Source organism: Pongo pygmaeus, chromosome 2, assembly GCF_028885625.2.
Source record: "Pongo pygmaeus isolate AG05252 chromosome 2, NHGRI_mPonPyg2-v2.0_pri, whole genome shotgun sequence".
NCBI classification, from domain to species: domain Eukaryota; kingdom Metazoa; phylum Chordata; class Mammalia; order Primates; family Hominidae; genus Pongo; species Pongo pygmaeus.
Window position 1 is genome coordinate 106,162,391 of NC_085930.1, and position 26,660 is coordinate 106,189,050.

The following is a 26,660-nucleotide window of genomic DNA, read 5'->3' on the forward strand; positions in this document are numbered from 1 at the left end:
GGGCAGGTACAGGGCCTGCCTTATCCAGGTAGCCCTGGGGTGGGTGCGGGTGTCCAGGGCAGTAGGGAGGGGTTGAGGGGAGGCTTACCTCTGACACAAGACCTGGGTACAGCAAGGGCATGCAGTAGCATGATCAAAGTCCCCCCAGAGTGGTCCGGGCAGCATCTCTGGTTGGGCCAGAGCTGGGCAGGTGGGGACCTGTGTTTCCCTCGGGGGGAGGCAGCCTCCCCTTTCCCTTCTGTGAGGCCCTGTAACAAGGCCTACCTCGGGTTTTCAGGAGGGCCAAATGCGAGGACACGTACAATACCAGCTCCGCACCTGACACCTAGTAAACAGTGAACATAGCTGTTGCTATTATAACAAATACCTGTTCCCTGTGGAAAATGGTTAAATGCCAACTTATGCTTTTAGATGTCTATAGGGAAACTAGTTTTATGGACATTATTTATTCTTTTCATCTGCATTTGCAGTGTATCTCGGCCCGGCTGCTTCTAATTTTTTGCCGTTATAAAACAGGGAACATGAGCATCTTGTGCAGGGTGGGTTTTTTGTTTTTGTTTTTTGTCTCACTGTAGCCTCGACCTCCCGGGCTCAGGTGATCCTCCTACCTCAGCCTCCTGAGTAGCTGTGACCACAGGTGCGCGCCACCACAGCCGGCTAATTAATTTTACTTGTGGAGACGGAGGTCTCCTACGTTGCCCAAGTTGGTCTGTAACTCCTCGGCTCAAGCGATCTTCGCGCCTTGGACTCCCACAGTGTTGGGATTACAACCGTGAGCCACCATGCCCGGCTTTCTGCAAGTTCTTGATGACCGATGAGGGCCGGTGGGCCCTAACCCGGCGGGCCCTAACCCGGCTTCACGCTCCGCCCGGCCCGGCCCGGCCGTCCATACTTCCCTCCGGTGTCCACCAGAGGGCGAACGGGAGCCGCGAATGGGGTTCGACTACGCATGCGCACGCCGCTGGGAGCACGTGCGGAGGGCGGCGGGGCAGGAGGGTAAAGGTAGGAGGTGAGAGGTGAAGGGGCGGGCGCCCGGCGGCCAGGAGGGAGAGGGCGGGCGCCACGCACCGGACTGCGGGCCGAGAGCGCGCACGCAGCGCTCCGCCCCCCTGCCTACCCCGTCGCCGCCGCCGCCGCCGCCGCAGCTCGGGAGCTGCTGCCACCACAGGTACCGTCACGCGGGTGCCCAGGGCGCCTGCCCGCGGGCCCCAGCTCGACCCCAGCCGCGCGGAGCTGGGAGTTCCGGAATGGGGGCCGCTAGGGGCGGGGGTGCGTGGGCATGGCGCTGTCCAGCAGCCGTGCGGGCCGGCCCTGGAGACCGCAGGCCGGTAAGGAGGCAGGGCCGCCGCGTCCCCACCCCCAACCCGGCCGCGCCCCTGCACCGGCCGGCCCCTGGAGCTCCGCGTCCCCACCAGATCTCCGCGGGCCTCTGGTGTGACGGGGGGAGATGCGCGCCGTCGCATCCCCTGGCCTAGTTGCTCCGGGCAGCTGTTGTAGAACCTGCTTTGGTGCTGTCTGGGTTTCCCGGAGTGAGGGGGAGAGCATGTTCTCCACTTTGCCTCTTTTGGAAGATCTTATTGAGAGACAACGCTAGCTGCTTTGCTGGTTTTGCTTGTTTCTAGTTTTCCATATTGCTTAAACCTCAACTTTGCTCACTAATGTTGCTTCTGTTTACTTCTGAGTGAGTTTATGACCTCAGTATTAAACCGGCTTATAATGTCACGATAGCGTTAGTTGCAGGGAGCCCTGGATCCGGACTGTTTGAATCCCAGAAAGTTGTGCAGATGGGAATGCGGAGGGGGTGGGGGGGCAGTGAGTCGCTGTGGGGGCTCTGGCAGGAGTCAGCCCCTGGTTCGGGTCACTCACTGCTCCACCTTGTATGGCGACAGTCGGAGCTAGGTGAATAAACTCTTTCTGGGGATTTTGTAATACTTATTGTGAAGCGGCCATAGAAAAGGTTTAATGTTGTTAGCTTTGCGTTTCTTTTATTTGGCCAAAAATTCGTGGAGTTTCGTTATGCGGTGTCTTTATTGGTTTGCTGTCAGGTCAGGATATTGAGCAAAAGACTGACGCTTTTATTAGGGAGTCAGGGTCGAGAGTGTCTAGTTAGTGCTGTATCCATTTTAGATGTTCCTCAGTGATGCCCAAAGACTTGTTTTTTGTTTGTTTGTTTGGAGACAGGGTCCCACTGTGTCTCCCAGAGTGGAGTGCAGTGGCGCGATCTCGGCTCACTGCAGCCTTGATTTCCTGCGCTCAGGTGATCCTCCCACCTCAGCCTCCCCAGTAGCTGGGACAACAGGTGTGTGCCACCACGCCCGGCTAATTTTTGTATTTTTTGTAGAGATGGGGGTCTTGCTGTGTTGCCCAGGCTGGTCTTTAACTCCTGGGCTCAAGCGTTATACAAGCCATGGCCTCCCAATGTGTTGGTATTACAGGCGTGAGCCACCGTGCCCGGCCAAGACCTATATCTTTTAAAATGTGTGTTCATATAGTTTACATTTTAGGTGTTTTACACATTTGCAGTATTCCCATTGAGCACATGATGTAAAAAACACTATATAAATATATTTAACACTGTATAAATATATTTCCATATTTATTCTTTTGGTCATAAATTGAAATGGAAAGAATTAGGCTTTTTAAATTTATTATGAACTGATCTGATGTTTGAATGCTCTCTCTTTTCTTTCTTTCTTTTTTTTTTTTTTTTTTGAGATGGAGTCTTGCTCTGTCGCCCAGGCTGGAGTGCAGTGGCGCCGTCTCGGCTCACTGCACCCTTCGCCTGACGGGTTCAAGCGATTCTCCTGCCTCAGCCTCCCGAGTAGCTGGGACTACAGGCGCCCACCACCATGCCCGGCTACTTTTTTGTATTTTTAGTAGAGACGGGGTTTCACCGTGTTAGCCAGGATGGTCTCTATCTCCTGACCTCATGATCCTCCCGCTTCGGCCTCCCAAAGTGCTGGGATTACAGACGTGAGCCACTGCGCCTGGCTTGAACGCTCTCTCTTTTCTTTTGCTATTGCGGCAAAAACAGCCCCTTTCTAGAGATCTCCATGGACTTTATAATCACTGGTTTGGGGCCCTTCCCCCGTTCCCTCAGTCACTGTCATTAGGTGGGTAAAAAGTTTACTCCAATTTTATGACTAGAAAAATGGAGGCATATGCGATTCAGGAATTAAATAAACTAAAAAAGGAAAGAAAATGGAGGCATAAAGATTGTGATTTGCCTGAGGTCGTATATGAACAAATAAACTACCCAGTTGGGAAAGGAACCGTGCCTGTGGGCTTCACTGCATGTATGTATATTAACATTTGGTGGTAGACTTTAGGGATGTTTTCTCTCTCAGAATCTAGCCATGCATGTGAATGTGCCTCAGGGATCCTGGAATGACAGGTTCATGTGCTGTTTGCTTACTCTCACCATTGGTGGTTGCCAGTGTTTTACCGGCTCTGACAGGTACTTCATATACAGTTTGTGTCATCACCCCCGTTGAACAGATGAGAGGACTCCTCATAGAGAAGCTGGGTTCTTACAAGGTCACCCAGCTTGTCAAGGGTGGATCATCCTTCAAACCAGGTCTGCTACACCTCTGCCACCTGAGCTCCTTCCGTTAGAACTTGCTACCTTACTGAGTTGGCTAAAGAAAGAAGGTTCAGGTGTCGTCTTTTGCCACTCGAAGTAATAATTCTGGGTGATATCGAGCGCTTGTGCCGTTTAGGCAGTGTCCTAGGTACTGTAATATTAGCTTATCTCACTTAGTTTTCATAATAACCAGATGAGATAACACTGTTATCACCACCTTTACGGAGAGTTTTAGAAAAGTTATTTGACTGGCCCTGGGTCACCTAGTGAATTTGAGACGGAGTGTGTTTGCAAACTGAGATTTGGCTGACAAAAGAGTCCATCCTTTTATGCTGTTCTTGTACCTGCTGGCTTCCACAGTCTGGTTTTTTTGTTGTTGTTGTTGTTTTTGAGATGGAGTTTTGCTCTTCTTTCCCAGGCTGGAGTGCAATGGCGTGATCTTAGCTCACGGCAACCTCCGCCTCCCAGGTTCAAACGATTCTCCTGCCTCAGCCTCCTGAGTAGCTGGGATTACAGGCATGCACTACCACACCCGGCTAATTTTGTATTTTTAGTAGAGGCGAGGTTTCTCCATGTTGGTCAGACTGGTCTCAGACTCCCGATCTCAGGTGATCTGCCCGCCTTGGCCTCCCAAAGTGCTGGGATTACAGGCGTGAGCCACTGCACCCAGCCCACAGTCTTTTCTGTTGCTCATTGGCAAGTAAGGGTAGTGGAAGAAGGTGGTAGGGGTGGTGGGAGGAAGCCAGCTTCACTGACTCGAGTGTGGGGATGGTGGAACTCAGCAAGAAGGTAACAGCAATTTGACCACTGCCATTTGACAGTTTCTGCTTAAGCAGTCAAGGGCACTAACTTAGAATGGTTGCAGGGATGCTAAATCATAAGGAAGCTTTGCAGTGGGGTCCAAAGTTGGTGTGTAAGCATAAAGATGCACGTGGATCTCAGGAAAAAAATAAAACTAATTTTCCTGTTTATTTCAGCCTCATTTAATTATTATTATTATTTTTGAGATGGAGTCTCAATCTGTTGCCCAGGCTGGAGTGCATTGATGCTATCTTGGTTTACTGCAATCTTGGTCTCCTGCCTCAGCCTCCCGAGTAGCTGGGATTACAGGTGTGCACCACCACGCCTGGCTAATTTTTGTATTTTTAGTAGAGATGGGGTTTCACCATATTGGTTAGGCTGGTCTCAAACTCCTGGCCTCAAGTGATCCACCCACCTTAACCTTCCAAAGTGCTGGGATTACAGGCATGAACCACCATAATAATTTTTATTATGTACTTTATAATGTACACTGTATTATCACTGTAGTACATATATATAATTTATATGTAAGTGTACATGTATTGGGAGCATATACTTGAATTTTTGTTGTTGGGCATTCATGATCAAAACATTTGGGAACCAGTGGTTTATTTGATATTTAGCATTTTCAGAAAGCATAAAATATACAAGGTGTTGGCCAGGCGCAGTGGCTCATGCCTGTAATCTCAGCACTTTGGGAGGCCGAGGCGGGAGGATCACCTGAGGTCAGGAGTTCGAGACCAGCCTGACCAACATGTGTTAAACCCCGTCTCCACTATAAATACAAAAGTTAGCCAGGTGTGGTGGCATGCGCCTGTAGTATACTTCTAAGTATACTGGAACTATGTTGATGTTTTCCTCTCTCTGCCTTGGCCACTAGGAAGCTCAGAGTCAGGTTTGTATCCAGGGTCTTCCAGCTTGCACTTAGTGTTTTAATCTTCTAGATTGTTTTTAATGGTTTCTGCTCTTTGTCTAGGTTTTACAATAAAATACATAACACATTTCTGTCCTGTTCTAAATATTACTATGATCATATTCTTATAGCCAAATCTTTGTTCTCATTCTTATTATCTTTTATTTTTTATACTGTTGAATCCCTCTGAGCCTTGCCTTTCCCTGCCTCCTCCTCTGTACTCATTTTTGGCAAAATTTGTAAGGGGATAAATTCTTGAAAAGCTTTGCACATTTTGAAGACTTGTTTGTTTTTTAATATTTATTGTAGTAAAACTCAAATATACATCCAAATAGAAAGCAATAAGCCCTTGTGTACCTATCACTCAGTTACGTCTGTCGCTTAGTTATTAACTTGGGGACACTCTTGTTTCATCTATATCCTTTAATCCTCATTATACTTTTTTTGTGGGGGGAGAAGTTTATTAATTGATAGGTGTTACTTTGGGGTAAATGAGGAGGGAGCCAACTAGTATGCTGGGGAACTGGTAAGATTTTTTTTTTTTTGAGACAGAGTCTTGCTCTTGTCACCCAGGCTGGAGTGCAGTGGTGCGATCTCGGCTCACTGCAACCTTCGCCCCGCTGGGTTCAAGTGATTCTCCTGCCTCAGCCTCCCAAGTAGCTGGGATTACAGGCACCTGCCACCACGCCTGGCTAATTTTTGTACTTTTAGTAGACGAGATTTCACCATGTTGGCCAGGCTGGTCTTGAACTCCTGACCTCCGGTGATCTGCCTGCCTCGGCCTCCCAAAGTGTTGGGATTACAAGTGTGAGCCACTGCGCCCCGCCAAGGTTCTTTTCTTTGGGATCCTTTCCTGTCCTTAGAGAAGACCCTTTAGCTTTCTGCCTGAGGAGCTGATGCCTAGTTGTCAGGCTTTCTTCTTGCCCAGATAAGGGTGTTAACTCCTGTGTACAGACGTTCACTTAATCCTTTTTACCAGTCCCACATCTCACTACAGCCCTATGCTATACCTGGGTTTCTCCATCCCAAGCCCCTTTAGGGTCTCTAGTGCCAGTCTTCTTCCTCATTGACTACGTCCCCTAGGTTCTTTTTTATTTTTCCCAACGGTGATGCACTTACTGAGCAGATGCAGTAATCTTCTTACCTGATCCTACATATAACCATTGGCCTAAATGTATGATGGTTTGCCAGCATCAGCAATAAGACTGGTAATGGGGTAAAAAACAAGTTCTCTTAAGGCTAGATCTTGATCCCCTATTGTAAGCTAACCAACTTAATCTGAAAATAATTTGCAGCATGTAAATACTTTAGGATTACAGCCATCTGTATACACACTTAAAAGTAGTTTTGCTACCATTACCTTAGTCTAAAAGAGTCACCTAAGAATGCCAAATGTTATTTTGTTCAAATGCCTTGGTTATTTTAATTTAAAAGCATTTCTTTCAAAACCGCTTCTCTCTTCACAATAGTAGAGCTCTGGCAGTGAACTAAGAGGTCAAGGATTCAGTGAAACTGTGGCTAATTTCTGGTTCCAATCTGGGAGCTCTCTTTGCACTATGATCAAAATGGAGTCTTGCCAGCTGCCCAGGGTAATAGCCTTGCAGGTCTCTTCCTTGTTGAGCAATGAATATAAGTTCCACATGGCTGAGGAGGCCTCACAATCATGGCAGAAGGTGAAAGAGGAGCAAAGGCATGTCTTACATGGTGGCAGGCAAGCCTCTGCTCATTATACTTTTAAAATTATTTGGTGGCTGGGTGCAGTGGCTCATGCCTGTAATCCCAGCACTTTGGGAGGCCAAGGTGGGTGGATCACTTGAGGTCAGAAGTTCAAGACCAGCTTGGCCAACATGGTGAAACCTTGCCTGTACTAAAAATACAAAAATTAGCAGGGGCATGGTGCTGCGCACCTGTAATTCCAGCTACTTGGGAAGCTGAGGAAGAATTGTTTGGACCCAGAGGTGAAGATTGCAGTGAGCCAGGATCGTGTCACAGCACTCCAGCCTGGGTGACTGAACAAGACTCTCAAAACAAACAAACAAAAATTATTTGGTGATTTTTTTTGAGACGGAATCTTCTTGTCACTCAGGCTGGAATGCAATGGCACGGTCTCTGCTCACCGCAACCTTTGCCTCCCGGGTTCAAGCGATTCTTCTGTCTCAGCTTACCAAGTAGCTGGGACTACAGGCATGGGCCACCATACCTGGCTAATTTTTGTATTTTTTGTAGAGATGGGGTTTCACCATGTTGACCAGGCTGGTCTTGAACTCCTGACCTCAAGTGATCTGCCCGCCTTGGCCTCCCAAAGTGCTGGGATTGCAGGTGTCAGCCAACGCGCCTGGCCCATTTTAACATTTTTAAGTGTACTGTTTAGTGACATTAAATGTATTCACATTGTTATGCAACCATCATCACTATCCATTTCCAGAATGTTTTCATTATTCTACATAGAAACTATTGATCCAGGAGCCATATGTAGAAAGCTGAAACTGGATCCCTTTCTTACACCTTATACAAAAATCAATTCAAGATGGATTAAAGACTTAAATGTTAGACCTAAAACCATAAAAACCCTAGAAGAAAACCTAGGCAATACCATTCAGGCCATAGGCTTGGGCAAGGACTTCATGACTAAAACACCAAAAGCAATGGCAACAAAAGCCAAAATTGACAAATGGGATCTAATTAAACTAAAGAGCTTCTACACAGCAAAAGAAACTACCATCAGACTGAACAGGCAACCTACAGAATGGGAGAAAGTTTTTACAATCTACCCATCTGACAAAGGGCTAATATCCAGAATCTACAAAGAACTTAAACAAATTTACAAGAAAAAATCAAACAACCCCATCAAAAAGTGGGTGAAGGAGATGAACAGACACTTCTCAAAAGAAGACATTTATGCAGCCAACAGACACATGAAAAAATGCTCATCGTCACTGGCCATCAGAGAAATGCAAATCAAAACCACAATGAGATGCCCTCACACCAGTTAGAATGAGGATCACTAAAAAGTCAGGAAACAACAGGTGCTGGAGAGGATGTGGAGAAATAGGAACACTTTTACACTGTTGGTGGGACTGTAAACTAGTTCAACCATTGTGGAAGACAGTGTGGCGATTCCTCAAGGATCTAGAACTAGAAATACCATTTGACCCAGCCATCCCATTACTGGGCATATACCCAAAGGATTATAAATCATGCTGCTATAAAGACACGTATGTTTATTGCGGCACTATTGACAATAGCAAAGACTTGGAACCAATCCAAATGTCCATCAATGATAAACTGGATTAAGAAAGTGTGGCACATATACACCATGGAATACTATGCAGCCATAGAAAAGGATGAGTTCATGTCTGTTGTAGAGACATGGATGAAGCTGGAAACCATCATTCTGAGCAAACTATCGCAAGGACAGAAAACCAAACACCGCATGTTCTCACTTATAGGTGGGAATTGAACAATGAGAACACATGGACACAGGGGAACATCACACACCAGGGCCTGCCGGGGGATGGGGGGGGCTGGAGGGGGAAGGGATAGCATTAGGAGATAAACCTAATGTAAATGACGAGTTAACGGGTGCAGCACACCAACATGGCACATGTATACATATGTAACAAACCTGCATGTTGTGCACATGTACCCTAGGGCCAGTGGGTGGGAATTGGTATCTCATTGTGATTTCGATTTGTATTTTCTAAGGAATATTGATGTTGAGCAATTTTTCATTTGTTGATTGGCCATTTGTATATCTTCTTTTTTGTTGTTGTTTGGGTTTTTTTTTCTTTTTTTTTGAGACAGGGTCTTCTTGCTCTGTTGCCCAGACTGCAGTGGCACAATCACAGTTGACTGCAGCCTCAAGCCTCTGGTCCCAAGTGATCCTCCCACCTCAGTCTTCCGAGTAGCTGGGACTACAGGCATGTGCCCCCATGCCTGGCTAATATTCATATTTTTTGTAGAGATGAGGTTTCACCATGTTGCCTAGGCTGGCCTTGAACTCCTGAGCTCAAGTGACCCATCCACCTCAGACTTCCAAAGTGGTGGGATTACAGGCATGAGCCACCCCACTGAGCCTGTATGTCTTCTTTAGAGAAATGTTTTTTCAAGTCCTTTTCTCACTTTGAGTTGTTAATTGTTATTTTGTTGTTATTGTTGAGTTGTAGGAATTCTTTACAAATTCTGGATATTAAAGCCTTGTTAGATATATGATTTGCGAATAGTTTCTCCCATTCTGTTGGTTAGCATTTCACTCTCTTTATTGTGTGATTTGCACAATTTTTAACTTTTTTTTTTTTCTTTTTTAAGTCTCCCTCAGTCACCCAGAGTGGAGTGCAGTGCTACAGTGTTGGCTCATTGCAGCCTCCACTTCCTGGACTCAAGCAGTGCTCCCACCTCAGCCTCTCAAGTAGCTGAAACTACAGGTGCACACCACCACGCCTGGCTAAATTTTTTTGTATATATTTTTTTGAAGATATAGGGTCTTGCCATGTTGTCCAGGCTGGTCTCAAACTTCTGAGCTCAAGCAGTCCGCTTGCCTTGGCTTCCCAAAGTGCTGGGATTAAGGTGTGAGCCACCACACCCGGCCAAAAGTTTTTAATTTTTATGAATTCCAGTTTATCAATTTTTTTCTTTTGTTGCCTATACTTTTCAATCCTTGCTAAATTCGGCATCATGAAGATCTTTTTCTTACATTTTCTTCTAAGGGCTTTATAGTTTTAGCTCTTCTTTCATTTATTTGATCTATTTTGAGTTGATTTTTGTGTATGAGAGTCCAACTTCACTTTTACATGTAACTATCCAGTTTTCCCAGTAGCATTTGTTGAAGAGACTGTCCTTTCCCCAGTGACTGGTCGTGGCACCTTTGTCAAAAATCAGTTGATCATATTTGTGAGAGTTTATTTTTGGGTTCTTTTTTCTTCTTCTTCTTTTTCTTTTTTTCAGGTTAGATGGGTAGTGCTGACATCATAACAAGGTTCGAGAATGACTCATCTCACATGTGTGTGAAACACCCAGGTATCATACTGATGAACTACAGAAGATCTGGGCTCTCTTTTGTTTTATATGTCTGACCTTATGCCAGTACCACATTGTTTTGCTTACTGTAGCTTTATAGTAAGTTTTGAAATCAGGAAGTGTGAGTCCTCCAACTTAGTTCTTGTTTTTCAAGATTGTTTTGGCTATTCAGGGTTCCCCCTTTTTTCTTTGGACAAAGTAATGGGGAGAATTTCTTTTTTTGTGTGTGTTGTTTGTTTTTTGAGACAGAGTCTCACTCTGTTGTCAGGCTGGAGTGCAGTGGCGTGATCTTGGCTCACTGCAACCTCCACCTCCTGGGTTCAAGCGATTCTCCTGCATCAGCCTCCTGAGTAGTTGATATTACAGGCACCTGCCACCACGCCCAGCTAATTTTTGTATTTTTAGTAGAGATGGGGTTTCACCATGTTGGCCAAGATGGTCTCGATCTCTTGACCTCATGACCCACCTGCCTTGGCCTCCCAAAGTGATGGGATTACAGGCGTGAGCCACTGTGCCCAGCTTTTTTTTTTTTTACAAGTAAATGGAAAGAAATCCCACGTTCAAGGATTGGAAGACAATATTCTTTTTTTTTTTGAGACGGAGACTTGCTCTGTCACCTAGGGTGGAATGCATTGGTGCAGTCACTGCTCACTACAGCCTTGAGCTCCCAGGCTTAAGTGATCCTCCCACCTCAGCCTGCTAAGTAGGTGGAACTACAGGAATGTACTACTGTGCCTGGCTAATTAAAAAATTTTTTGTAGAGATGGAGTCTCACTGTGTTGCCCAGGCTGGTCTTGAGGACTCCAGGGCTCAAGCAGTCCTCCCCACTTGACCTCCCAAAGTTCTGGGTTTACAGGCATGGGCCACCGTGCCTGGCCAGCTGTTAGAATTTTGATAAGGATTGCATCGCATTTTGATATGGATTGCTTTTGTAGATAGCTTTGGATAACGTTGTCATTTAAAGAATATTGTCTTCCCAGCCTGGCCAACATGGTGAAACCCTGTCTCTACTAACAATACAAAAATTAGCCAGGTGTGGTGGCGTACACCTGTAATCCCAGTTACTCAGGAGGCTGATACAGGAGAATCGCTTGAACATGGGAGGCGGAGATTGCAGTGAACTGAGATTGTGCCACTGCACTCCAGCCTGGGTGACAGAGCAAGACTGTGTCTAAAAAAAAGAAAAAAAAAAAGAATATCATTTTCCAATCCATGAAAGTGGGAAAGTGGGATTTCTTTCCATTTATTTTACATCTTTAATTTGTTTCAGCAATGTTTCAGTTTATGTCTTTTGTCTCCCTTGCTTAAATTTATTCCTAAGTATTTTATTCTTTTTGATGCTATTATAAATGGAATGTTTTCCTAATTTTTTTTAGATTGTTCACTGTCAGTGAACAATAGAAATGCAACTGATTTTTGCATATTCATTTTGCATCCTACAACTTTGTTGAATTCATTTATTAGCTGTGTGTGTGTGTGTAATCTTTAGGGTTTTCTACATGTGAGATCATGTCATCTAGGAACAGAAATAATTTTACTACTTCCTGTCCAGTTGAGATGCCTGGAGAGAAAGGGTAAATGAGGCAGTGAGAAGGTTCTTGCTTAATTTCTCTGGCTAGAACTTTTCAGTACTGGATTAAATAGAAGTGGCAAAAGTGGGCATCCTTGTCTTGTTCCTGATTTTAGGGGAAAAGCTTTTAGTCTTTCACCGTCAAGCTGTGAGATTCTCATATATGCCCCTTTATTATGTTGAGGATATTGCCTTCTATTCCTATTTCATTGAGTGTTTTTTAATCAAAAAGTCATCTTGAATTTTGTTAAATGCTTTTTCTGCATCAGTTGGGATGATCATTGTTTTTCTCCTTCATTCTAGTAATGTGGCGTATTACCTTAATTGATTTTTGTTAAACCATCCTTGCACTTTGGGAATAAATTCCACTTGTCATCTGAGATGTATGTTTAATATCTACTTTAAAGAAAAAAAACCAAATCAGTCCCAGCCTGGGCAACATAGTGAGACCCTCATCTCACAAAAAATAAAAAAAGCCTGGTACAGTGGCTCACGCCTGTAATCCCAGCACTTTGAGAGGCCGAGGCAGGTGGATCACCTGAGGTCAGGAGTTCGAGACCAGCCTGACTAACATGATGAAACCCCATCTCTACTAAAAATACAAAAATTAGCCGGGCATAATGGCAAGCACCTGTAATTCCAGCTACTCGGGAGGCTAAGGCAGGAGAATCGCTTGAACCTGGGAGACAGAGGTTGCAGTGAGCTGAGATCATGCCACTGTACTCCAGCCTGGGTGACAGAGCGAGACTCTGTCTCAAATAAATAAATAAATATTAAAAAATAAAATAAAATAAATTAGCCAGATGTGGTGGCTCATGCCTGTAGTCCCAGCAGTGTGAGAGGCTGAGATGGGAGGATCACTTGGGAGGTCGAGACCGCAGTGAGCCACGATTGTACCACTGCATCCAGCCTGGGTGACAGAGCAAGACCCTATCTCAAAAATAAAACAAAAAACCAAAAAACTTCCAAGTCAGCAGATGCTTATTGAATTCTTCCTAGGTGTCAGCCACTGTTAAAGTTCTGGGGATTCAGCAGTGAACAAGAAGGCTAAGCCCCTGCTTTCTTTTAATTTTTAATTTTTAATTTTTTTTTTAGAGACAGTCTCACTTTGTCACTTAGGCTGCCAGGCTCGAGTGCAGTCATGCATTCTCAGCTCACTGCAACCTCTGCCTCCTGGGTTCAAGTTATTCTCGTGCCTCAGTTTTCCGTGTAGCTGGGATTACAGGCACTACCACACTCAGGTAATTTTTGTATTTTTAGTAGAGATGGGGTTTCACCATGTTGGCCGGGCTGGTCTCAAACTCCTGACCTCAAGTGATCCACCTGCCTCTGCCTCCCAAAGTGCTGGGATTACAGGCGTGAGCCACCGCACCCCGGCCCACTGGAGTGTTTTGAGCAGGGTAGTGACATTGGTGATTTGTACTTTAGAAAGATTTATCGAGGATGGAATGAGGCAGGAATGAATAGAGGCATTCCTGCTGTCCCCATGGTCAGTGATGGGAGAGTAGCCAGGGAGATGATGATGGTTGGTCAGGTTGGGGATCTGACTTGGAGGTAAAACTGTTGTAACCAGCTGTTTCAGATGTGGGCTTGTTGTAGGATGTTTCCTAAACTTTCGGCCGGAGGAATAAACAGGGTAGCTAGTGGTATAATTAACTGAGATAGCTGGGAAAGAACAGATACTGTAGGGAAATCAAGAGTTCTGTTTTTGGTCTTGTTAGATTTGAAGTGCTTATTAGGCATTTGAGTGGAGATGCCAAGTGGACATAGTGTAAATAAGGAGCTTAGGGGAGAGGCTTGAGAGGTGTGTATGTGAGAGACATCAGCAAACAGATGAGACTTGGAGCCAGGAGTCAGGCTGAGAAGCCCTGGGGAGAAAGGGTAGATGAGGAAAGCTGGCCAGGAACAAAGCCTATAGGGAAGCAGGAAGGGAGGCTGAGAAGCACAACCTTCTAGGACATCAGTAGGGACATGATGTCACTCACAACTAGGAAATAAGTAGGTATTTTTCTTTTTCTTTCTTTTTTTTTTTTTTTGAGACGGAGTTTCGCTCTTATTGCCCAGGCTGGGGTGCAATGGCACGATCTTGGCTCACTGCAACTTCCACCTCCCAGGTTCAAGCGATTCTCCTGCCTCAGCCTCCTGAGTAGCTGGGATTACAGGCATGTGCCACCATGCCTGGCTAATTTTTTGTATTTTTAGTAGAGACGGGGTTTCACCATGTTAGCCAGGATGGTTGTAGGCGTTTCTCATTTCGGCATAGTGTCTTCATGGTCAGCCCTTTCAGTGGCTGCCTCTCATGGTGTTTGATCATAAGTCATAACTCATCCATGAAGGTGTTTTACAGTCTGTCTTCAAGCGGGCAGGTCCTTAGATTGAAAGAATGGAGGCTTCACTGCGTGTGCCTTTACTAGCTGATGGGGCAGAGGTTGTATAGCTGATGGGGCAGAGGCTGTCAGATGACTGTTTTACAGAAAAACCTTTGACAAGTTATTTAGTAAACTAGTTAAAAGAAAAAGTTGATCTTCTAGCTAAGACAAAAGGTTACAGTTTAGGAAGATAAAAAAGATGGATGGTGGTGATGGCTGCACAACAATATGAATGTACTTAATGCCACTGAACGGTACCCTTAAAAGGGGTTAAAATGATGTTTATGTTAATTTTTTTGCCACAAACGAAGTAGAATACTTTGTCACTGATTATAGTAAACATTTAAATCTGAGTGCTAGTTGCTTCTTTTTGAGATGGAGTCTCACTCTGTTGCCCAGGCTGGAGTACAGTGGCGTGATCTCAGCTCACTACAACCTCTGCCTCCTGGGTTTAAGTGATTCTCCTGTCTCAGCCTCCTAAGTAGCTGGGATTATAGGTACCCGTCACCAGGCTCGGCTGATTTTTGTATTTTTAGTAGAGATGGGGTTTCACCATGTTGCTCAGGCTGGTCTCGAACTCCTGACCTGAAGTGATCTGTCGGCCTTGGCCTCCGAGAGTCCTAGGATTATAAGAGTGAGCCACCGTGCCCAGCCTAGACTGCTCTTACATAGGTTAAAACAAATTATTTTGTTGGGAGGTGCGGCGGAATCAACTCTGTCATGGAAATGTTCCCCAGGCTGGGAGTTGGAACCAGAGTGTTGACTGTTGTCATTTGCTACATGACCTGGGTCATCTGGCATGACCTTCCGTAAGCCTCAGTTTCTTCCTTACCGATAGGATATTGTGCTGGAGGATCCCATCTCTCCTAGCTCTGAAATCTGGTAGCTTTCTGTTCCTTTGCCTCTATAAATGTCTGGAAGGCAAGCAAGTTCCAGTCTGAGAAGTGACTGTGAACATTTGGAAGAATTGTGTGGTCCCAGTGCATATCACAGTCCACAGCTGTCCTGTTAGCTGGAAAGTTTTACTTAGTACCAGATTATAGATATGAAAAAGAAGCAATTAAAACATATAGCAGGCCTTACAATTTGAGACAGAAACAAAATCTTTGTTTTTTAGACTTTGACCAAATATTTGGGAATGAGCACCATGTAGATGTGATTTGTTTATCTGTGAGGCTTCACACATTGTGACTTGACAGGAACCCACAGCACTTAGGTTTGTGAGCCCAGAGTACCACCCTTTGCCTTGAAGAGTGTGGAGGGAGTCTTAGGGCCAGCGGTGAGCAGGATGAAAGGCTCTTAGAAGCTGGTGGGCATGAAGGGGGTACAGAGGGGAGGCTCTCCTGGGAGATAAGGTGGTGGAAGGGGCTGGTGAAGTCTGGTGTGCTGGAGAGAGCTCTGGGCTCCTGGACCCTCACCCCAAGGAAAAGGGGCCCAGGTGAGCCTCATCTCTTGGCTTTCTTCTTTGCCACATTTCCCCTCACAAACTCCTCCCCTCTTTGCACTGTGTTTGGAACCATCTTCCATGCAACATTTATATTAAGAGTTCTTGCTGGGCGCAGTGGCTCATGCCTGTAATCCCAGCACTTTGGGAGGTCGAGGCGGGTGGATCACAAGGTCAGGAGTTCAAGACCAGTCTGGCCAAGATGGTGAAACCCCATATCTACTAAAAATACAAAAATTAGCTGGGCACAGTGGCAGGCACCTGTAATTCCAGCTACTCGGGAGGCTGAGGCAGGAGAATCACTTGAACCTGTGGGGGGGGGCAAAGGTTGCAGTGAGCTGAGATTGTGCCACTGCACTTCAGCCTGGGGGACAGAGTGAGATTCTGTCTCAAAAATAAAACAACAACAAAAAACCAAAAAAGAGTTCTTGAAGTATTGTGGGAAGTCAGGGACCCCGAACGGAGGGACTGGCTGGAGCTGTGGCAGAGGAACATAAATGGTGAAGATTTCATTTTAATATGGACATATATCAGTTCCCAAAATTAATACTTTTATAATTTCTTACACCTGTCTTTACTTCAATCTCTGAACATAAATTGTGAAGATTTCCTTTTAATATGGACATTTATCATTTCCCCAAATTAATACTTTTATAATTTCTTACGCTTGTCTTACTTTAATCTCTTAATCCTGTTATCTTCATAAGCTGAGGATGTACGTCACCTCAGGACCACTATTGTGTTAGCTGTACAAATTGATTGTAAAACGTGTGTTTGAACAATATGAAATCAGTGCACCTTGAAAAAGAACAGAATAACAGCTATTTTAGGGAACAAGGGAAGACAACCATAAGGTCTGACTGCTTGTGGGGTCTGGCAGAATACAGCCATATTTTTCTTCTTGCAGAGAGCCTATAAACGGACGTGCAAGTAGGGAAGATATCGCTAAATTCTTTTCCTAGCAAGGAATATTAATAATTAAGACCCTGGGAAGGGAATGCATTCCTGGGGGGAGGTCTATAAATGGCCGCTCTGGGAGTGTCTGTCTGATGCGGTTGAGATAAGGACTGAAATATGCCCTGGTCTCCTGCAGTACCCTCAGGCTTACTAGGATTGGGAAACCCCGCCCTGGTAAATTTGAGGTCAGACTGCTTCTCTGCTCTTGAACCCTATTTTCTGTTGTTTAAGATGTTTATCAAGACAATACGTGCACAGCTGAACATAGACCCTTATCAGTAGTTCTGAATTTGCCTTTGTCCTGTTTCCTCAGAAGCATGTGATCTTTGTTCTCCCTTTTGCCTTTTGAAGCATGTGATCTTGTGACCTACTCCCTGTTCTTGCACCCCCTCCCCTTTTGAAATCCTTAATAAAACTTGCTGGTTTTGCGGCTCAGGTGGGCATCACAGTCCTACCGATATGTGATGTCACCCCTGGAGGCCCAGCTGTAAAATTTCTCTCTTTGTACTGTTTCTCTTTATTTCTGAGCCGGCCGACACTTACGGAAAGTAGAAAGAACCTATGTTGAAATATTGGGGGTGGGTTCCCCTGATACTAAAGTAGTAATACGAGACTCATCACATCTCCCATTTTGGGATTTGATTGTATAAAACTGTCAAGAGCTTTGATGCCCTCCAGCAAAGCACACTTCTTGCAGGAAATCAGGCAAAGGGTCTTTAGCCTGTGTGGCCTGATATGCTCATGTGTAGCTGGTGGCAGGAGGCTGGTCCTGGCTGTGCTCCTACAAGTACCTGCTGGAGCCGAGGCTGAGGACACTCTGTCCATGGGCCAAGACATTGTGTGAAATGACAAGGCTTCCCCCATGGGCTCTCAAGTTGTTTCTAGCTTTAAAACAGATTCTTGGCTGGGTACGGTGGCTCACACCTGTAATCCCAGTACTTTGGGAGGCCAAGGCAGGCAGATCACCTGAGGTCAGGAGTTTGAAACAAGCCTGACCAACATGGTGAAACCCCATCTCTACTAAAAATAAAAAATTAGCCAGGCATGATGGCGCATGCCTGTAATCCCAGCTACTTGCGAGGCTGAGGCAAGAGAATTGCTTGAACCCAGGAGGCCGAGGTTGCAGTGAGCCGAGATCATGCCGTTGCACGTCAGCCTGGGCAACAAGAACAAAACTCTGTCTCAAAATAAATAAATAAATAAATAAAAATAAAACTGATTCTTAGCAGCAGCAGTTCAGTCCCTTTGTTAGTCATTCCTGACCAGGTCAAGAGGGAGTAAGAATGCAGGTAACTGGCATTGTGGAAGAAAATCTTTAATAGGTTTGTTGATGTTCTGTTGTGAAGAGGGTTGACATTATGCATGCGGTTATTTGTGACAACCATTACAACCAACTAATATAATTTGGTCTCCCTTCAATTTGGGTGTTGCTGTGCCATCCCAACAATTACTCTAAAATGTGCCAGTACTCATCTTCTTGAATATGTGTGTTTTTAGGCTTTAAATTCTCTGAAATCAGCTTTTGTTCATTAACTGAAATTCCTTTATTTTTTCAATACTATTTAATTATTATTATTTTTTTGAGACAGAGTTTTGCTCCTGTTGCCCAGGCTGGAGTGCAGTGGTGCGATCTCAGCTCACTGCAACCTCTGCCTTCAGGGTTCAAGCGATTCTTCTGCCTCAGCCTCCTGAGTAGCTGGGATTACAGACGCGTGCCACCACGCCCAGCTAATTTTTGTATTTTGAGTAGAGACGGGGTTTCACCGTGTTGGCCAGCTGGTCTTGAACTCCTGACCTTGTGATCCACCTGCCTCGGCCTCCCAAAGTGCTGGGATTATAGGCATGAGCCACGGCGCCTGGCCACGCCCTGCTAATTTTTGTATTTTTAGTAGAGGCGGAGTTTCACCATGTTGGCCAGGCTGGTCTTGAACTCTAGACCTCAGGTGATCTGCCCACCTCAGCCTCCCAAAGTGCTGGGATTACAGGTGTGAGCCACCATGCCCGACCTTTTTTCAATACTATTAACTTGATCTGCTGAAAATTCTCCCAGGTTACTGGCTAATTTTGAAGCTTAGAGAAGCAATTTTCTTTTTATTTATTTGTTTATTTTGAGACGGAGTCTCACTCTGTTGCCCAGGCTGGAGTGCAGTGGCGCCATCTCAGCTCACTGCAAGCTCCGCCTTCCGGGTTCATGCCATTCTCCTGCCTCAGCCTCCCGAGTAGCTGGGACTACAGGCGCCCGCCACCAGGCCTGGCTAATTTTTTGTATTTTTAGTAGAGACGGGGTTTTACCATGTTAGCCAGAATGGTCTCGATCTCCTGACCTTGTGACCCGCCCGCCTTGGCCTCCCAAAGTGCTGGGATTATAGACGTGAGCCACCGCACCTGGCCCAGAGAAGCAATTTTCTGCCCTTAGCATTGGTCCACTTGACAACTTTCAGAAAAACATTACCCCAAAGGGATGAATTGTTTGCACCAGTGGACTAGTTTAGCACAGTGAGCAGACCTGTAGTGACTTTCTGCTCAGCACCAGGTGAGGTGCTGGGTGCTCTAGGGAACACAAGGTGATTCAGTTATGCCCTTCTCCTGAAGGGGAACGCAGTCAATCCAGGAGGCTGAGAGAGTCAGAATGAGCAAGGTGGAAATTCATAGTTAGAGAAGCTCAGAGAAGAGGGCTGCTGCTTCCACAGGAAACTTTGCTCATTATTTTTTAATTTCAGCTTTTCAATGTAGAAATACATTTACATGACACAAATTGGAAAGGTAAACTACATGGGAAAGTTTCCCTTCCATCCTGCACCTGGCTACCAGATCCTCTCCCCAGGCTGCTGGTGCTGCCACTTCTTATGTGTCCATTCTCAGGTGTTTTATGCATTTGTAGACAAATAAGCAGAGACTTCTGTTCTCTTACATGAAAGTAGGACACTGCTCCCTTGCTTTTTTCTCTGAATGTTTCTTTATGATAGTTTATCATTAATACATAAGAGTTTCCTCATTGTCTTATTCTTTTTTTTTTGATGGAGTCACCCAGGTGGGAGTGCAATGGTATGATCTCGGCTCACTGCAATCCCCGCCTCCCAAGTTCAAGCGACTCTCCTACCTCAGCCTCCTGAGTAGCTGGGATTACAGGCCTGCGTGCCACCATACCCGGCTAATTTTTTAAATTTTTGGTAGAGATAGGGTTTTACCATGTTGGCCAGGCTAGTCTCAAAACTCCTGACCTCAAGTGATCCGCCTGCCTCGGCCTCCCAAAGTGCTGGGATTACAGGCGTTGAGCTACTGCACCTGGCCCCTTGTTGTCTTTTATAACTGGATAATATTCCATTTTCACGATGTCCTTTAATTTATTTAGTCAGAGCTCTATTGATGGAATTGTAGAGGAATTTTAAGTTTTGTTAGTGCAGACAACACTGGCATGAGTAACTTCCTGTGTGCATCAATCAGTCCATGCATGGCCAAGTGTATCTATCCAGTTACTTACTAGAGGCAGAAGTGCTGAGTTGAAGAGGATTTGCTTTTGTAATTTTGATAACTCTTACCAGATAAACCTCCATAGTGGTTTTATCCACATGTGCTCCTAAGCAGTGCATGGGCAGTGCTTGTTTATCCACACCCTCACCAACACTGTGGTACCACACGGTTTGATCTTTGCCATTGTGATGAGTGAAAAATTAGTTTCTCTGTTTAGATTCCACCCCAACCCCAAACTTTTTAGTGTAACCTATAGAAAAGTTGAAAGAGTAGTAGAATGAACACTCATATTATCTCAGGAGGAGTTTTAATTTATTTCTCTTTGGTTGCAGTAAGGTTGAATGACCATTTATGTTTTATTTTCTGTGAAAAAAACTGTTCAAGTTGGGCATGGTGGCTCAGGCCTGTAATCCCAGCACTTTGGGAGGCCAAGGTGGGCGGATTGCTTGAGTTCAAGAGTTCAAGACCAGCCGGGGCAACCTGGCAAAACCCCATCTGTACAAAAAATACAAAAATTAACTGGGCATGGTTGTGTGTGCTTTTAGTCCCAGCTACTCAGGAGGCTGAGGTGAGAGGATTGCTTGAGCCTGGGAGGTCAAGGCTTCAGTGACCTGAGATCATGCCACTGCACTCCAGCCAGGGTGAGACCTTGTCTCAGGAAAACCCCACAAAAACCCTATTCATATCCTTGACGACTTTTCTGTTGGACTTTGGCTTTGTGTTTTTTTTTTTGGGATGGAGTCTCATCTCTGTCACCCAGGCTGGAGTGCAGTGGCTCAATCTCAGCTCACTGCAACCTCCACCTCCTGTGTTCAATCGATTCTCCTGTCTCAGCCTCCTGAGTAGCTGGGATTACAGGCATTCGCCACAATGCCTGGCTAAGTTTTGTATTTTTAGTAGAGACAGGGTTTCACCATGTTGGCCAGGCTGGTCTGAACTCCTGACCTCAGGTGATCCACCCGCCTCAGCCTCCCAAAGTGCTTGGATTATAGGTGTGAGCCACTGTGCCTAGCCGGACTTTGGTATTTTTAAATTGATTTTGTCAAAATTGCTTATATATGCAGGAACTTAGCACCTTGTCACTGATACGAATTGTAGTTGTATTTTTCCAGATCTTATTTATCTTTTTTTTTGAGACAGAGTCTTGCTTTGTCGTCCAGGCTAGAGTACAGTGGCACGATCTCACACGATCTCGGATGATCTCGGCTCACTGTAACCTCCGCCTCCCAGGTTCAAGCGATTCTTCTGTCTCAGCCTCCTGAGTAGCTGAGACTACAGGCGTGCACCACCACACCCGGCTAATTTTTGTGTTTTTAGTAGAGACAGGGTTTTGTCATATTGGTCAGGCTGGTCTCGAACTCCTGACCTCAGGTGATCCACCTGTCTCGGCCTCCCAAAGTGCTGGGATTACAGGCATGAGCCACTGCACCTGGCTTAAAGTAATTTTTATATTTCATATTTTACCTTTAAATCTTTTCTCTGTTTGGAATTTATTTTTATTTTTTATTTTTATTTTGAGGCAGGGTCTTGCTCTGTTGCCCATACTGGAGCACAGTAGCATGATCATGGCTCACTACAGCCTGGACCTTGCCAGGCTCAGGTAATCCACCCACTTCAGCCTCCTGAGTAGCTGGGACTACAGGTGTGCATCACCATGCCCAGCTAATTTTTGTACTTTTGGTAGAGAAGGGTTTTGCTATGTTGCCCAGGCTGGTGTTGAACTTCTGGGCTCAAGTGATCTGTCTGCCTTGACTTCCCAAAGTGCTGGGATTATAGGCCTGAGCCACTGTGCTTTTTGGAATTTATTTTGATGTGAAGTGTTAGATCCAACTTAATTTTTTTCCGTGGCTACCCATTTGTTGCAACACCTTTTGTTGCACAATTAATCTTTCTCCTACTTGTTTATCATTTACTGTATATAATATACTTTGCCATATGTGTACATTTTGGTCTATTCCTGGATATTCTGTTCTGTTACATTAATCTGTGTGTTTCTGTGTTAGGACCACACTGTTTTAATTACTCTAGCATGTTTTGTTATTTGGTGAAATTAGTTCCCTTTCATCATCTTTATTTTCCAGAACTTTCTTGGCTATATTTGTTTTTCTGTGTAAACTTTAAGTTTGTTTAGTTAAAGAAGTCCTGTTTTTATTGGGACTGTTATATTTCTAGATGAATGTAGGAAGAGTGACACTTTGGTTACGTTATATTGACTTTTCCTCAATAAGAATGTGGCATGTTTTTCTTTTTGTTGAAGTCATCTTTTCTGTCTTTCAGAGTTTCAGAGATTTCTTTTGGTTTCTTTTTTTTTTTTTTGAGATGGAGTCTTGCTCTCTCACCCAGGCTGGAGTGCAGTGGTGCAATCCCGGCTCACTGCAATCTCCACCTCCCAGGTTCAAGTGATTCTCCTGCCTCAGTTTCCTGAGTAGCTGGGATTACAGGAACGTGCCACAATGCCCAGCTAATTTTTGTATTTTTAGTAGAGATGGGGTTTCACCATGCTGGCTAGGCTGGTCTTTAACTCCTGACCTCAGGTGATCTGCCCACCTCGGCCTCCCAAATTTCTGGGATTACAGGCGTGAGCCACCGTGTCCTGCTGGGAGTTTCAGAGATTTCTAACATTTCTTTTTAAGTTTATTTTCAAGTTTTTGGTTTTGTTATATATTTTAGTGTTAATGAATCATTATTATAATCAATATTATCATTATTTTACTTCTGCCTGCTTGTTGGTGATGTATTTGAAGGCATTGATATATATTAGATTTCACTACCTTATGGTGGTTCTTTTATCGACTGTAAAAGGTTTTCAGTTGATTATATATATATATATAATTTTTTTGTATATATATTTGGATTTTGTATATAATATCATTTGCAAATAATGATAATTTAACTTTTTCCTTTCCAGTTGTATACCTGTGTTTTCTTTGTCTTGCCTAATTGTGATAACTAGTAGTTCCACAATAGTAATAAATAATGATGGTTAAATGCATAGCCTGTATGGCCCCTGATGTTAGTGAGAACACTTCTAGTGTGTTCCCATTGGGCTTGATTTTAGCTGTGAGATTGAGAAAGATGTAAACATTTAGTTGAAGTCTATATTTATTTTTTATATATATGTGTATGTATGTATTTTTATTATTATTTTTTGAGACAGAGTCTCTGTCGTCCGGGCTGGAGTGCAGTGGCACAATCTTGGCTCACTGTAACTTCTGCCTCCTGGGTTCAAGCGATTCTCCTGCCTCAGCCACCCAAATAGTTGGGATTACAGGTGCCCGCCACCATGCCTGGCTAATTTTTGTATTTTTTAGTAGAGACGGGGTTTCACCTTGTTGGCCAGGCTGGTCTCAAACTCCTGACCTCAAACGATGCACCCTCCTTGGCCTCCCAGAGTGCTAGGATTACAGGTGTGAGCCACCGTGCCTGGCCTATATGTATGTATTTATGTATGTATGTAAATCAGCATACACATATCTACTAAACATCTGTCTATTCTTTTTTTTTTTTTTTTTTTGAGATGGAGTCTCGCTGTTGCCCAGGCTGTAGTGTAGTGGCGCGATCTCTGCTCACTGCAGGCTCCGCCCCCCAGGGTTCACGCCATTCTCCTGCCTCAGCCTCCCCAGTAGCTGGGACTACAGGCGCCCACCACCTTGCCTGGCTAATTTTTTGTATTTTTAGTAGAGACGGGGTTTCACTGTGTTAGCCAGGATGGTCTCGATCTCCTGACCTCGTGATCTGCCCGCCTCGGCCTCCCAAAGTGCTGGGATTACAGGCGTGAGCCACCGCGCCCGGCCTGTCTATTCTTATTGTAAAAGAATGAGGGTTGAATTTTATCAGATGTCTTCAGCATTGTCGGAGATGATCTCTGTTAATAAGTTGAACATAACATTGTTTTAACATTAGTACTTACATGTTTCTAGCACAAAATGAATAGGATGATGTTTAGACAAAATGAATAGGATGATGTTTAGAGAAGGCTTATGGAGGAAATGGTATTTTATCTAGTGCCTGAAGGCTGAATGGAGAAAATTAGAGGTGGGAAATTAGAGTGGGAAGATAGGAAAAGGGCATTCAGTAAAGAGAGAGCCTTGAGTGCAAAAGTGTAGAAAGTGGGAATGCAGGTTATTTTGGGGAAGAATGCCAACATCCCAAGATTACTGTGATATTCATGAGGGCCTTCTAGATGGGTAACATGGGGGCAGATTACACCTCTGGACTTCAGATTCTTCATCTGTGGAATTGAAATAGTAAAAGTAGTTATTAGTTTAAGGGTTTTTATAAGGATTCAGGAGATAATGTAGGCAAAAGTCTTAGGCCAGAGGCTGACACATGGTTTGTAAATACTAGTTATTTTTATTTGACAAAAGAATAAAGCTGGAAAGAGGTTTCAGTATATTTTGAGTGTACCTGTATAATAAGCAAAGAAGTATGGCCTCAGATATGCAGGCACTGGAGAGCCATTCAGAACTTTTGTGCAAGGGGTGACATAAGCAGGTCTTTTTTTTTTCCATTAAATTTTTTTTTTAAAGAGATGGGGGGTCTCACTATGTTGCCCAGGCTGGTCTCGAACTTCTGGGCTCAAGCAATCCTCCCATCTCAGCCTCCCAAAGTGCTGGGATTACAGGTGTGAGCCACCACACCTGGCCATAAGCAGGTCTTTATTTTAGGAAGCTGTCCATGCTGACCATGTGGGAAGACATACCAGAAGTGAAGTGCAAATGTAGGTAGCAAAATCAGGTAGGAGACTATTAGAATTTTTCAGGTTGGTGGTTCTGGATATCTGCCACTAGTTCAGTTCATTTTTTATTTTTTATTTTTTGAGATAGGCCTTGCTGTTTTGCCCAGGCTAGAGTGCAGTGGCGGAATCACAGCTTACTGTAGCCTTGACCCCCTGGGCTCAAGCAGTCCTTCCCACTCAGCCTTCCAGGTAGCCGGGACTACAGTCATGAGCCACCACAATTGGCTAATTTAAAATTTTTTTTTTTGTAGAGACAGGATCTCTGTATGTTGCCCAGGCTGGTCTTGAACTTTCCTGGCCTCAAGCAATCTTCCTGCCTCAGCCTCCCAAACTGCTGGGATTACAGACATTAGTTAGCTACGATGCCTGCCCTGCTCGTCCAGTTTAGACATATGTTCAAGATGTGGGCACCATAGAGTTGACTTAGGCAACTCTTGGGCTCCAGGTTTGGTAGGGCAGTGTTTCTCAAATTTGAGCATATCACTGTCAGCTGGAGGGTGTGTTAAATAGAGATTTCTGGGCCTCACCCCCAGATTTGCTGATTCACCAGGTCTGGGATAGGCCCAATAATTTGCATTTCTAACAAGGATTTAGATTGGGACATTTGTAAAGAAGAGGATGGATGAAGTGTTCCTTGTTTATGATTTCATTCAGAGAGAGGGGATTATTAGCTCTCTCTCTTTCTTCCAGAATGCCTGAGGTGCTTTGTATCACAGTTAGAAGTTGAGAAGATATGTACTGAGCACTGTCCTAATAATATCTGATCCTGGTTGAGTTGGTTGGTTTGCTCATCACTTATTCAACAAGTGGTTTGTTTTCAGAGACAGGGTCTCACTATGTTGCCCAGGCTGGCATCAAACTCCTGGGCTCAAGGGATTGTCCCACCTCAGTCTCCCGAGTAGCCGGGATTATAGGTGCATTTAATAAAAATTTAACATGCCAAGTACTATTAAAGACCCTGAAGAACAGACAGGGAGTTTATTTATAGTCTTGACAGAGGACAGATAGTGAACCAGGGAATAAGTCATTTGTACAATTACAGAGTTTTAAATGCCCTGAAAAAGAAGAAATAGGCTCTGTAAGGAACAATAAAGATAACTACTGGAAAACATATGGTCAAGGGAGGTCTTTTTGTAGAAGTGATATTTCAGCTGAGACTTGAAGAATGAAAAGGAACCAGCCTATAAGGAGAAGAGGGAATAGAGGACGGAACAGTATGTGCCAGGCCCCTGAGATGGGAATGAGGTTGGCACACATAAGGCATTGGAAGAGACCAGAACAGGGAGAGATGACACGAGGTGAAGTTGGGGAGGACCAGGGTGGGTTGTGCAGAGCCCTGAGAGCTGGGGGGAGGCATTTGGGCTTTGTTCTAAGTGCAGAAGGGTATCCACCTCACAGCATTAGTAGAATCTGTGTCCACTCTGACCTCTGAGATAAGACGAATTGTAAAGGGATAGGAAGGGGTCTGTGAGGGCCAGGCATGGTGGGTGGCTCAGCCTGTAATCCCAACTCTTTGGGAGGCTGAGGCAGGAGGGTTGCTAGAGTCTAAGAGTTTAAGACCAGCCTGGGCAACATGGTGAAACCCCATCTCTACTAAAAATACAAACATTTCGTTGGGTGTGGTGGTGCACGCCTATAGTCCTAGCTACTTGGGAGGCTGAAGTGGGAGAATTGATTGAGCCTGGGAGGTGGAGGCTGCAGTGAGCCATGATTGTGCCACTGCACTCCAGCCTGGGTGACAGAGTGAGACCCTGTCTTAAAAAAAAAAAAAAAAAAAAAAAAAAAAGGCTTTCCAGGA

At 44.8% G+C, this 26,660-nt stretch overlaps 1 protein-coding gene and 1 non-coding gene across 5 annotated transcripts in view; one reads left to right on the plus strand and one right to left on the minus strand.

Annotated features, from left to right (window-relative positions):
• The first annotated feature begins 944 nt into the window (after window positions 1-944).
• The window catches only part of SCAP (SREBF chaperone), a 66,565-nt gene continuing 40,849 nt past the window's right edge, over window positions 945-26,660 (plus strand). For 2 of the 4 annotated variants that reach the window (XM_054481897.2, XM_063661227.1), the window contains exon 1: window positions 10,241-10,313. The gene's annotated coding sequence lies outside the window, so the exon portion shown is untranslated. Of the gene's footprint in view, window positions 1,169-10,240; window positions 10,314-26,660 lie in introns of those variants that run through there. The other 2 variants (XM_054481900.2, XM_054481896.2) reach the window with 2 other exon arrangements.
• On the minus strand, window positions 10,241-10,340 carry LOC129034465 (small nucleolar RNA U13). Its single transcript, XR_008501939.1, has one exon. It is a non-coding gene; the product is annotated as a small nucleolar RNA U13 (small nucleolar RNA).